Source organism: Ailuropoda melanoleuca, chromosome 19, assembly GCF_002007445.2.
Source record: "Ailuropoda melanoleuca isolate Jingjing chromosome 19, ASM200744v2, whole genome shotgun sequence".
NCBI lineage: Eukaryota > Metazoa > Chordata > Mammalia > Carnivora > Ursidae > Ailuropoda > Ailuropoda melanoleuca.
In genome coordinates this window covers 35,647,577-35,662,028 of record NC_048236.1, presented here as the reverse complement: position 1 = coordinate 35,662,028, position 14,452 = coordinate 35,647,577, and the positions used below count along the sequence as shown (strand labels likewise).

Genomic DNA, 14,452 nt, shown 5'->3' with positions numbered 1-14,452 from the left:
AGCTGGTTTGTGCAGTGTTTCCACTGTTCCGAAAGAACAAAATACATAAGCATGTACCACTTATGAAATACAAATTGCATAATTTCAATGATTCTTCATATGAGTTAACTGTTCCTATATTTGCATCTAGAGTGGGCTTTGCACAATATAAAGATGAATGGTAAAATGTATGCTAATAATTTAAACTTTTAATTTTTTTCTGCTTAGAATGTTAGATAACAAATAGAAAACATGATGACAAGTGAAGAGAAAAACTGAAGAAGAATGAAAATGCTTTACATTTTAGTACCTTTAACACCACATTTTTCCTGTTTTTTTTTTCAACAAGAAGCTCTAGATATTAATTTTGTACCAGACTCAGCAAATTATGTTGCCAGCTCAGGATGCTGCCCACCAATGCATTCTGTAGCTACCCTGACCCAGATTGTAAACACTATTGAGTCATTCTCTTGTTTAAACCTTACTGAAACTTGCCCAAACCTTACCCTACACTTGTACTCTACACAAGGGTGCTCAAGGAGGTGAAAGAGATCTGAAATCCAGCTTGCACTCTGCCTGCCCCGCTTTGCACCCTGACATGTGGTACAATACTGACCTTAGACCAAGGAGCGGCCCTGGCCTGGCCTCCTTACTTTATAGTAGTGTTAACTTTAAAGAGCATGCAAATCAGCTAGAGGTCTTGTTAAACTGAAGATTCCAATTTGGTTGATCTGGGATGAGGCCCAAGATCCTACATTTTTTAAAAGTTTTTTTTTAGGGGCGCCTGGGTGGCACAGCAGTTAAGCGTCTGCCTTCGGCTCAGGGCGTGATCCCAGCGTTATGGGATCGGGCCCCACGTCAGGCTCCTCCATTATGAGCCCGCTTCTTCCTCTCCCACTCCCACTGCTTGTGTTCCCTCTCTCGCTGGCTGTCTCTATCTCTGTCGAAATAAATAAATTTTAAAAATCTTAAAAAAAAAAAGTTTTTTTTNTGTTCCCTCTCTCGCTGGCTGTCTCTATCTCTGTCGAATAAATAAATTTAAAAAATCTTTAAAAAAAAAAGTTTTTTTAAAAAAAGATTTTATTTATTTATTTACTTGAGAGAGAGAGGGACAGAGAGAGTGAGCAAGAAAGAGCAGGAGGGAAAGAGAGAAAGGATCTGAAGCCGACTCCACACTGAGCACAGAGCCCAATGCGGGGCTTAATCTCATGACCACAAGATCATGACCTGAGCTAAAACCAGGATTTGGGCCCTTAACTGACTGAACCACCCAGGCACCCCTAAAGGTTTTACTTGTTACAGTAATCCCTACACCTAACATGGGGCTTGAACTCACAACCGAAGACCAAGAGTCACATGCTGTACCCACTGAGCCTTCCAGGTGTCCCTCTGAGATTCTTCATTTTTGCCAGCTTTCATGTGATGCCCATGCTGCTGGTCTGCGGACCACATTTTGAGTAGCAAGGTTTCGGAGGACCCTGCTCTTGGGGTCCTCAGGCAATGCCAATTTCATACAAAAACCCCATTTGGATTCAGATACCCAGGACCATACAATTCCCTGTCCAAACAGTTCTGAATCCACTTTCTAATTGTTTGCTAGAGGAAAGGGAATGGTGAATAGAACTAAGACAAGTGGGTCAAGATGTCAGCATGTATATGAACAAGGTCCTTTTTGGTAGAGGATGACTTAGAAACAGAAATAGAAGGGGCCCAGGCTTGAAGTCATATGCCAATACTGAACTCTGAGTCCAAGAATTTTGAATTTGAACTTGGTCTTTCAGGTCATTATGAAATTGTATGTGCCAAGTTAGAAGAATAGAGCACACTTTTTTAATAGTCAATTAGATTGATCTACAATTTTAAGATGTGGGCCTCTATTCGTACTCTTTTTTTTAAATTTTATTTATTTATTTGACAGAGATAGAGACAGCCAGCGAGAGAGGGAACACAAGCAGGGGGAGTGGGAGAGGAAGAAGCAGGCTCATAGCGGAGGAGCCTGATGTGGGTCTCGATCCCATAATGCCAGGATCACGCCCTGAGCCAAAGGCAGACGCTTAACCGCTGTGCCACCCAGGCGCCCCCTTGATTCGTACTCTTGCCCTAAGCTTTGCAAATGTTAGGGCTAAGTCTGTGGAACTTCATCCACCATGAGGAAGGGACATCTTCTTTGGATGAAGACATCTTCCACTGCCCTTTTCACTCTCCAAGGCCAGGCCTGGAGTCACTAATTTGCAGCTGCCCAGAGAAGATGCTTATTTCTAATTAACACAAAGGCTCAGAGTAGGCTTGTAGGAGGCAGACATCGTTATTTAAAAAGTAAAATTGAACATAAAATAGAAAATATAGAAGTGCTTTGCACATAGTAAAAATATTGTCATGAAATATGGTTCATATATACACATCTACAAAATTTGTAAATTGGTGGCATTATGAACTATATCTTTTGCTTTGAATCATGGTCAAAAAAGTGTGAAACCCTCAGTTCCAGATGGTAAAGACCGTCATAATCTGTTTGTAGATTATCTCTCCACAATCACATCTTGCAATTCATTTTCCTTCCCCAGATCTGCCTTCTGCCTATCTAAGCACTTTGCATTCTAACTGCAATGAACTTTTCTCCATTTCTAGAAAGCATATTTCTTACCCCAAACTTGCATATGTTTTACTTCAGCCTGGAACCTTCTTTCTCTATCTCTTAACTTAGATAACACCTCCTCAGCTTTGAGGATTCAGTACAGACATCACTTCCTTGGGAAGCCTTCTCTGACCCCTATGTTCAGGTAAGTCACTCTTCCTGAGGACTCCCAAAAGCATCCTTTCGCCTAGTGTTGAATTCATCACAATGTTGTATAACTGCTCAGCTGACTTTTGGTCTTATGTGGGAAGGGACAATGACTGTTTTGTTTATCTGTACCTCTATTGTTGAGCACAGAATCTGGTGTATAGGAACTGCTCAACAAATAATGTTGCACCGAATTAAAAACACATTTTCTATTTTCTTTTCTTTTCTTTTTTTTAATTAATCTCTACACCCAACACGGGGCTCAAACTCATGACCCCGAGACCAAGAGTCAGATTACCAACTGAGCCAGCCAGGTGCCCCACACATTTTCAATTTTCTGTGTAAAATTTATTACACTATTATATATGCATCACACTGTACTTGAATCTTTTAAAAGTCTATGATTATTTTCTTAGGATAAAGCCCTAGAAGCAAAATTATTACTGGATCAAGGAATATTATCATTTTAAAATCCTTGACATATATTGGTAACTTCATTTTCAGAGGCTTATTGTTCCAAAATATTTAGGAATGATTGACAATTTCTGCAATAGTCAACCTCAATTAGGGTATATTATCTCTTATATCTCTTTTTCTCTCCATTTATGCAAGTCTTATTTTATAATCACTGACTATAAGTTTTGTAATTCTCCTGATAAGAAAGGGGATCCCTCCTACATTGTTGGTGGGAATGCAAGTTGGTACAGCCACTCTGGAAAACAGTGTGGAGGTCCCTTAAAAAGTTAAAAATTGAGCTACCCTATGATCCAGCCATTGCACTACTGGGTATTTACCCCAAAGATACAGACGTAGTGAAGAGAAGGGCCATATGCACCCCAATGTTCATAGCAGCATTGTCCACAATAGCTAAATCATGGAAGGAGCCGAGATGTCCTTCAACAGATGACTGGATTAAGAAGCTGTGGTCCGTATATACGATGGAATATTACTCAGCTATCAGAAAGAACGAATTCTCAACATTTGCTGCAACATGGATGGCTCTGGAGGAGATAATGCTAAGTGAAATAAGTCAAGCAGAGAAAGACAATTATCATATGATTTCTATGGAACATAAGAACTAGGATGATCGGTAGGGGAAGAAAGGGATAAAGGAAGGGGGGTAATCAGAAGGGGGAATGAAACATGAGAGACTATGGACTATGAGAAACAAACTGAGGGCTTCAGAGGGGAGGGGGGTGGGGGAATGGGATAGACCGGTGATGGGTGGTAGGGAGGGCACTTATTGCATGGTGCACTGGGTGTTATAAGNGGGTGTTATACACAACTAATGAAGCATCGAACTTTACATCAGAATCCAGGGATGCACTGTATGGTGACTAACATAATATAATTAAAAAAATTAAAAAAAATTTTCCTGATATATGATCTTCATAATCTTTTTTTTTTTAAGAGAAGGAGAAGGGGGTGGGAAGAGGGACATAGGAAGAGGGAGAGAGAGAATCTTAAGCAGGCTCCACACTCAGCACCAATCCTGATGTGGGGCTCAATCTCATGATCCTGAGATCATGACCTGAATCGAAATCAAGAGTCAGACACTTAACCACCTGAGCCATCCAGGCACCCCTGGTCTTCATAATCCTTTTAAAGGTAAGCATTTAAATATGTTGTGTATGTATATGTGTGTGAATATGCACACACACACACGTGTAAAATCATCATTATTGTGAATCTAAAGTCTTCTCCACCATATTTTTATTACCAGGTATTGCCGGTATATAGGAAATCTAATAGAGTTGGTGATTGCTTTCTTATCTGGCTGCTGTATTGATCTTTCAGTTATAAATGTACACAATCTTATCATATGTAAATAATAACATATATATTTTCTCTTTTCTACAGTTATGCTTATTTGTTTCACATCTCACTTTAATTACTAGAATTTCCAGGGGCACCTGGGTGGCTCAATCGGTTGGGTGTGTGCCTTCGGCTCAGGTCATGATCCAATGTCCTGTGATTGAGCCACATGTCAGGCTTCCTGCTCAGCGGGGAGCCTGCTTCTCCCTCTCCTCCCCACTTGTATTCTCTGTCACTATCTCTGTGTCTCTTTCTCCCTCTCTCTATAATAAATAAATAAAATCTTTTAAAAAAATTGCTGGAATTTCCAGAACTTGTTAAATAATGGTAATAAGGGCAGGATCCCTTCTGTATTCCTTACTTTAATGGAAACACTAGTATTTCAGTATTAAGTGTGATATCACCTGTATTTTATGAAAATACTCTTTATTATTTTAAGGAAGTTTTATTCACTTTCTAGTTTACTATAATTAAGACTCAAAAGTAGAAGCACCTGGCTGTCTCAGTTGGTGGAGCATGCAAGTATTGATCTTGGGGCTGTGGGTTTGAGCCCCACGTTGGGTTGAGAGATTATTTTTTTAAAGATTTTATTTATTCATTTGGGACAGAGAGAGAAAGAGAGAGAGAGCATGAGCAGGGGTAGAGGGAGAAGCAGACTCCCCACTGAGCCTGGAGTCCGACGTGGGGCCCCATGCCTCAGATCATGGCCTGAGCCAAAGGCAGACTTTAAACACACTGAGCCACCCACGTGCCCCTAGAGATTATTTTATTTATTTATTTTTAAAATATTTTATTTATTTATTTATTTGACAGAGAGAGAGAGACATCCAGCAAGAGAGGGAACACAAGCAGGGGGAGTGGGAGAGGAAGAAGCAGGCTCCCACCAAAGCAGGGAGCCCGATGCAGGGCTCAATGGCAGACGCTTTAACCACTGAGCCACCCAGGTGCCCCTAGAGATTACTTAAAAAAAAAATACTCAAGGGGGAGCCTGGGTGGCTCAGTTGGTTGAGCATCCAACTCTTGGTTTTTTTTTGGCTTAGGTCGTGATCTCGGGTTCTTGGGATTGAGCTCAGGCTCCACGCTTAGCTGGGAGTCTGCTTGAGTTTCTCTCTCTCCCTCTGCCCCTTCTACTAGCACACACTCTCTCTCTCTAAAATGAATAAATAAATATTTTTTAGAAACCCCAAAAGTAGGTTTTATTTTTATCATATGCCTTTTAAGCACTTATCTAAATGAATATATACCTTCCTCCATTTGACCTATTGATGTGATGTATCAGAACAGGTGTTTTGGGATAAACTCGACCATTTTTTTAACCAATTGTAGAATTGAACTTGCAAGGACTTTTTTTTTTAGGATTTTTATATTTCTTTCATAGTGAAAATAGGTCTGAACTTGTTTATGTGTGCTTTGTTGGGTTTTATATCAAAGTTTATGCTGATTTCATAAAATTAAAAGAAACTTTCTATCTTTCTCTATTCTATACAACGGTTCCTATAACACTGCAATTATATTTTTCAGGAAAGAATCCACTCTTCAAGCTATCTAGGCCCAAAATCCTTTGAGGAGTTAATTCTCTAACATCTTTTCCAATTTCTCCCATAGTTTTTAAACTTTTTCTGTTTTCTACTTCACTTAATTTTGATAACATATTTTTCTAGAAAGTTTTCAATTTTATCAATATTTTCAAACATATAGCCAGGCATTATGAAGTAGTACATAAAATATTCATGATTTTTAAAAAGATTTTTAATTTTTAAAAAAATAATCTCTATACCCATTGTTGGGCTCAACCTTAACCCCAAGATCAAGAGTCACAAGCTCTACCAGCTGAGCCAGCCAGGCACACCAAAATAGACACAATTTTTTAAAAATATCTTGGGGCGCCTGGGTAGCGCAGCCGTTAAAGCGTTTGCCTTCAGCTCAGGGCGTGATCCTGGCGTTCCGGGATCGAGTCCCACATCCGGCTCCTCCGCTGGGAGCCTGCCTCTTCCTCTCCCACTCTCCCTGCTGTGTTCCCTCTCTCGTTGGCTGTCTCTCTGTCACATAAATAAATAAAAATCTTTAAAAAAAAATAAAAATATCTCATACCAGTCATTGTATTATCATTCTTAATTTTCTGAATTGTGTTTTCACCCTCTTTCCTGCCTTTTGTCTGCATTACTGGTTCTTTAGAAAGAAAAATAGTTTTGGGGTATATAAATAAATTATATTCTTCTCTTATTTTTCCAATTAAATTTTTGTTTTTCTTCATCTTTCTTTTTTAAATTTTACCTTATGTTATTTCACAGTTCTCTATTTCTGATTGGAATGTTATGCTTAGTTCATTTATTTTAATTCCATATTTTTCTAAAGTGAAAATTTGTAAGATCATAAATTTGCCTGTAAGGACAGCTTTGGCTGCCGTCTATACCTTTTGCTATAAATATTACACTGAAATTTGGCTTTGGCTTTGGGATTAAGTTAAAATCTGCTGTTATACTATCACATTTCACCTTCAGCCTGTGGAAGACTGAATTGTCAAATGCCAGCTTCAAAAGAATTCAAGGCATCTCTGAACTTGTGTTCAACCAATGACCAACAGCCATATATATTACCATGATCTTTAATTGGATTAAGTACATCAGTAATGTGAATAAGGCTCATCATTTGGATATATTTTTATTTTTTGAATATAGGACAAGCATTTTAGATGTTCCTAGTAAAAAACCATATGCTTTATATGTTGAAATTCTATCAGTCCATTGAAGTATAAGAGTACATTTATTATTATAAGAATATAACATTACAATAATTAATGATGATTGTACTTTGGAGGGGAGGGGGTGGGGGAATGGGATAGGCTGGTGATGGGTAGTAAGGAGGGCACGTATTGCATGGTGCACTGGGTGTTATACGCAACAAATGAATCATCGAACTTTACATCAAAAACCAGGGATGTACTGTATGGTGACTAACATAATATAATAAAAAAATATTTAAAAAAAATAAAAAATAAAAAAAATTAATGATGATTGTTCAATGTAGGTAAAGGTGTTCAAAATATACATATTAAGTGAAAAAAGGATGCTATATTAGTAAAATTTTATTTCTATGATATGAGACCATTATTGTCAAATATATGAATATAATATTAGTATCTGGAGAGATAAAAATCAGAAGATTGTGTTTTTGTGCAGTAATCATCCCTGGCAATGAGGTTCTAGGATATTTTTACTTCTATTTTATATATTTATATGATGCTTCAATTTTCATTAAGAGCATACATTATTTTTTTGTAAGAAAAAACAGTAAAAATGTTTAAAATACAAACAAAACTGAAGATATACAAGTCAGCAGTCTGACAAACTATATGATGATCTTTCTGTTCTTGGAGGATTCCGTGACCCAATTACCTAGAACTTTTATTTCCTCACACTTTTCTTGCTGGCCTTTCAGCCACTTCGCAAATCAGTATGCATATACAAGGAAAGAAAAATGAGTCAATTATGTCTTTATCAGCTAAGATATTTATCAGCTATCATATTTTATCAGCTATGATAAGAAGTAGACAAACTAATGCAATTGATTCATATAAATTGTTCAGTCTTAAATGGTATGTTCTAATTGGGTCCTTTTGTGCTTGATCAAAGAACTCAATTTAGTCAAATAGATTGTTACTTTAAAACACGGGAGAGGGGTGAGCATTAAGGGGAAGACTGAGGAATCTGAGATTCAGTGATGGAATGATTGTCCAGTCAGTACTCACAGGAATGGGAGCTGGAGAGACAACAGGAGCCACGAGGCTCAAAGGACTGACAACTCTGTGTCTCCTCTCTTGCTGCGGATGGCCTTTCTTTTTCAGAGTATCTTTGCCTATCTCTGAATTTTTGCTCTATTTTCCTCCTGCTTCTCATTGACCTATTCCCTCTCCCTCTACAATTTACATCCATTCTCTTCACACTTATCGTCTCAGAAGCCTTACTTCTTTGTTCAATTCCTGTCTCTCCTGCATCCTCAACCTTTTTCTTTCTATTGGACTTTTATCCACAGGTATATAAATATGCTTCTTCTATTTTAAAAACCAAGACAAGCAAACCAAACAAGGCAAGAAATTACCCCTGTCTTGAAATCAAGTCTTCCTTGAGCAACCACCCATCTTTCTGGGCCCTTTCTCAAAGGTCTTGAAAGAGCAGTCTAGATATGCTGCCTCCACGTCCCTCTCACTGGCTCTCCCTGGCTCTCCCCCTAACGTTGGTAATGACACTGTTCTGCCTAAGATCCCATTTCTGTTCTTGTCTTACCCTGAACTCGGCTCTCCCTGGCTCTCCCCTAACGTTGGTAATGACACTGTTCTGCCTAAGATCCCATTTCTGTTCCTGTCTTACCCTGAACTCTTAGCCATATTCATTCGACATGATTGGTCTCTTCCACTTCCTTAAATACCCTCTTTGCTTTTCTGAAACCTCAAACTCTCTTGTTTTTTCTTCTACCATTCTTGCCATTCCATCTCGTACTTCCTTTATGGGCCTCTCCTTCTTTACTTATTCTCTATAAATTGAGCTTTACCAGGGCTTAATGCTTAGACTTCCCGTCCTCAGTGATTGGACCCATTAACACGGCTTTAAATACCTTTTGGTTGTTGAAAGATTTTATTTATTTATTTTAGAGAAAGAGAGAGACAGAGCGCTCAAGCGGAGGGGGGAGCAGAAGGAGTGAGGGAGATTATCTCTAGCAGACTCCACAGTGAGCACAGAGTCCAACTTGGGGCTTAATCCCAGGACCCCAAGGTCATGACCCAGCGGAAACCAAGAGTCAGACGCTTAACCGACTGCACCACACAGGGGCCCCTAAATACTTTTAATACAAGATAATTGAAAATGCAAGTGGATTGTTCTGGATTAGTGACATCTAATAGAACTTTCTGTTGTGATAGAAATGTTCTGTATCAGTGCTCTCCAATACCATAGTCACTAGCCACTGGTGGCTATTGAGCACTTGATAGGAAGCTGGTGTGACTGAGGAATGGAATTTTAGATTTTATTCAGTTTTAATTAATTTAAGTTGAATAGCCACATGTGGCTAGCGGCTTTGGTATTAGACAGTTTGGCTCTAGATTAAAAGAAACAAAAGAGGGGTGTCTGGCTGGTTCAGTTGGTAGAGCATGTGACTCTTGATCGAGGGTGTGAGTTCAAGCCTCACAATGGGTATACAGATTACTTTAAACATTAAATAGTATTAAATAGTAGTAATAAAAAATTGTGTGGATTTGGTTAAATGTAGTGAAAAACAGATGCAAAGGTGCTATGCGGTTTCAGCTTAGTCTCTGCCTCCCTTGCTCTGTATCTGGAGCCTTTCCCCAACTGTTAACCCTACTAACCAACAGGGACCCCAGGCCTGCCACTAGCCACAGACCAGCCTTCCCCATAGCTCTCCACTAGTTATCCTTTTTGGTCCCAGATTCCCCTGCAAGGTCTCCCTTATTCACCCAGGCTTCAGGAGGGCTGGTTAGTGAGTCAGCTCTCATTCTCCAGATTTCCCTTTTGAACCATTGATTTCTTAGCTTCTCCCATCATATTAATTCTTATTCCTATATAAATTCATTCCGTAATACTCATAGTGGTTCTGCTTTCCTGACTCCTACCTGATACACTCCTGAAATCTTATTCTCTCAGAATTCCTCAACTCAATAAATAGCATCAACATTCATCAATTTCCCTCTTAACTCCCTACTTTCAGTCCATTACTGAGTCCTTGGCAAACTAAGTTCAAAATACATTGTTGAATATGCCCACCTCTTTTTATTTCCTCTGTAATACCCTTGTCCAAGTAATTTCATCCTTTACCTGGTTCCATCTCCATCATCAACACCAATATAAATTCTGTTTCTAAATACTAATTTTAAACATGTGAAAAATTTCAATGGCTTCCCATTGCACTTACTCACATAGTCCTGTGTAATTTGGCTCCACTCCTGCCGACTTCTCCAAATTCATCTAGAGCCACTATCTCCCTTACCAAATATACTCCAGCCATAGTAGTTTCCTTTCAGTAAAGACCAAGCTCTTTCTCCTCTCAGGGTTTCACACAGACTATTCATTCTGCTTGAAATGTTCTTCCAGCTCCCCTTTATTCCTCACTTTCCTTGGTTTACTCCTTCAGTCTTAGTTTATACATCACTTCCTTTGAAAGGCCTTCCTTGACCAGCCTAAGTAGGTCCTCTTTATTATTTTGCAACACTATACTAATTTCTTCTTTGCATTTATCACACTTTATAAATGTTTTGCTTGTATGTTTGTTTATTTATCTATTTTCTCCACTTAGCTGTGGTTTCCATGAAGGCAAGAGGCATTTCTGCTTTACTCACTTAGTGCTTAATTCAGTGCTTGGCACATAATTGGTACTCAGAATGTGTTTGTGGAATGATGAATGCAGTGAGTGGATTCCTCCTAGCTTTTGTATGGTTTATAAATTTCCTTATAATTTTAGCTTGACATGATCTTTCATAGCCCAGCTCTAATTCCCTTCTCACGACACTGACTCTCTGGTTTTTCTCTAGGAATGGTCTGGTGCCCGATGCTGGTTTAATTAATACTGGGAAGGCAAGGATGAGTGGTGTTACAGAGTAAAAGTCTGACAGTCTATGCTGCTCTCTTAGCAGGGGCTTTGGGTAGGGTTACCCTTGAAAAGAGCTTTGAGACACACCATGATGGACATGTTCAGTGTAAGAATTATCACTATATTTTCCTCTTTTGTGCCATGATTCAGCATGAAAGTCTGAACAACCAAAGATTGCTTGTATTCTGGGACTCCATTCAGAATAGAGTGTGAATACTTTGATAAAACCATTATGGTTTATGTTTACATAATCCTTGTTCTTATTGTAGTTACTTGCATAAATTCTGTGGCTTCTTATAATTTAATCCAGCACCTTTCATTGTTAAAGTTAAATGCAAACAGCTAAAATAAGACTGGACTTTTTAAAAGTTATTATTATTTTTTTAAATTTAAGTAATCTTTACACCCAACATGGGGCTCAAACTCACAATCCTGAGATCAAGAGTCACATGTGCTTCTGAATGAGCCAGCCAGGTGCCCCTGAGATTGGACTTCTAATTTAAAAAAATAAAAGAAAGCTAAAAGCGATAGAAAGAATGTCTAGCATTTCAAGTATATTTAAAACATTAACATTTTTTAATTAAGAGGTTGTTGGGTTTTTTTAAAGATTTTATTTATTAGAGAGAGAGAGAGAGAGAGACCAGGCGCAGAGGGGAGAGGGAGAAGCAGACTCCCCACCAAGCAGGGATCATGACCTGAGCCAAAGGCAGACACTTAACTGGCTGAGCCACCCAGGCACCCCTAATAGAGTTTATTTTTAAAAGCATTTTTAGGTTTAAGAAAAATGAGCAGAAAATAGTTTCCATATACTCCCTCCCCCAGCCCTCCTCTACCCCAGTGTTAACATTGTGCGTAACATTTGTTGCAATTGACAAACCAATACTGATACATTATTATTAGCTGAAGTCCACAGTTAACATCAGTGTTCACTCTTTATGCAGTACATTCTATGAGTTTTGAAAAATGTATAAGACCTGTATCTACCACCGTAGTATCATACAGAATAGTTTCACTGCCCTAAAAATTCCTTGTGCTCCACCTATTTATCTATCCCTCCCTCCTTCTGAATTCCTGACAACCACTGATCTTTCTCTATAGGTTTGCTTTTTCCAGAATGTCAAGCAGGTGAAATCATACAGTTTGCGGCCCTTTCAGATTGGTTTCTTTCACTTAGCAACGTGCATTTAAGATCTCTCCATGTCTTTTCATGGCTTGATAGCTGATTTCTTTATACACATAATATTTCATTATATAAATACCAAAGGTTTTTTTATACATTCACCTATTGAAGGACATCTTGATTGCTTCCAAGTTTTGGCAATATGAACAAAGTTGCTGTAAACATCATGTGCATTTTGGGGGGCACCTGGGGCACTCAGTTGGTTAAGCATCCAACTCTTGATCTTGGGGCTGTTGCCCAGGGCACCTGGGGTGGCTCAGTTAGTTGAGCTTCTGACTCTTAATTTTGGCTCAAGTCATGATCTCGGGGTCCTGGGATTGAATGCTGAGTCAGGGTCCACACTTACCAGGGAGTCTGTTTCTCTCCCTCTCCCTCTGCTCCTTCCCCAGCTTGCACTCTCTCTCTCTCTCCTCAAATAAATAAATCTTTAAAAATAAATAAATAAAAGTTCCTGTTGCCCTACATCCTTGCCAGCACCCTTGCCAGTGTTTTGGATTTGACTATAATAGGTGTGTAGTAGTATTTCACTATTTTAATTTGCAATTCCCTAATGATATATGATGTTGAGTATCTTTTCATATGTTTATTTGTCATCTGTGTATCTTCTTTGGTGAAGTATCTATTCAGATCTTTCGCTCATCTTTTAATTGGGTTCTTTGCTTATTGTTGAGTTTTAAGAGTTCTTTGCATATTTAGTGGGTTTTTTTTGTTTTAAGATTTTNATAATAGGTGTGTAGTAGTATTTCACTATTTTAATTTGCAATTCCCTAATGATATATGATGTTGAGTATCTTTTCATATATTTATTTGTCATCTGTGTATCTTCTTTGGTGAAGTATCTATTCAGATCTTTCACTCATCTTTTAATTGGGTTCTTTGCTTATTGTTGAGTTTTAAGAGTTCTTTGCGTATTTAGNCCAGCACCCTTGCCAGTGTTTTGGATTTGACTATAATAGGTGTGTAGTAGTATTTCACTATTTTAATTTGCAATTCCCTAATGATATATGATGTTGAGTATCTTTTCATATATTTATTTGTCATCTGTGTATCTTCTTTGGTGAAGTATCTATTCAGATCTTTCGCTCATCTTTTAATTGGGTTCTTTGCTTATTGTTGAGTTTTAAGAGTTCTTTGCATATTTAGTGGGTTTTTTTTGTTTTAAGATTTTCAAAAGTTTTTGTTTTTAATTAATTAATTTTTGAGTAACCTCTACAACCAACATGGGGCTTGAACTCACAACCCCAAGATCAAGAGTCACATGCTCCACTGACTGAGCCAGCCAGGCGCCCCAGAGTTCTTTGTATATTTTGAATATTAGTCCTTTAACAGATATGTGCTTTGCAAAGAATTTTCTCCCAATCTGTAGATTTCCTTTTCATTCTCTTAGCAGTGTCTTTGCAGAGCAGCCGTTTTAAATTTTAACACACCAGCCTTTTAATTACCATAACGATAAGATGTCAGAGATGTTGCAGAAAACTTTCTTTTTTTAAGGAAAAAAAATCCAATTTTTACAAAGGGGGAAATCCACTTTTTCTTTCTTTCTTTCTTTCTTTCTTTCTTTCTTTCTTTCTTTCTTTCTTTCATTCTTTCTTGCAAAATATTATCTCGATTACTAGGAATATGGAATTGAATGACTTCTAGTCTCTTTTGACTCAAGGTTTTTATGATTCTGTGGAAAGAATGATGGTGTATTGTGGATTTTTCCCATATTAATTCTAGGGTCCCCTCTTCATTACCACATTAATATGTGGTAATTGAAGAAAGTTTAGGAAACATCAAAAAGAAGAAAATATGATTTTTTTTCTGAACAGTAGAGCACCAAGTGCAAGAATTTTGGATGACAAAAAATTCAAACAAGTGTGCCTCCATGCCTGACTTTCATTAACTACAATGAAATTAACCTTTTCACTACATCATGGATGAAAAGGCAGTAATGAGGTACATAAATAATTAACTTTTAATTTTTTAATTTTTAAAATTTAATTTATTTTTTAAAATATGGAATGGTTCACCAATTTGCACGTCATCCTTGAGCAGGGGCCATGCCAATCTTCTCTGTATCATTCTGATTCTAGTATATGTGCTACTGAAGTGAGCAC

At 38.0% G+C, this 14,452-nt stretch overlaps 1 non-coding gene across 1 annotated transcript; it reads right to left on the bottom strand.

Annotated features, from left to right (window-relative positions):
- Window positions 1–14,345: 14,345 nt before the first annotated feature.
- LOC117797191 lies at window positions 14,346–14,452 on the bottom strand. The gene has a single exon (XR_004622109.1). It is a non-coding gene; the product is annotated as a U6 spliceosomal RNA (small nuclear RNA).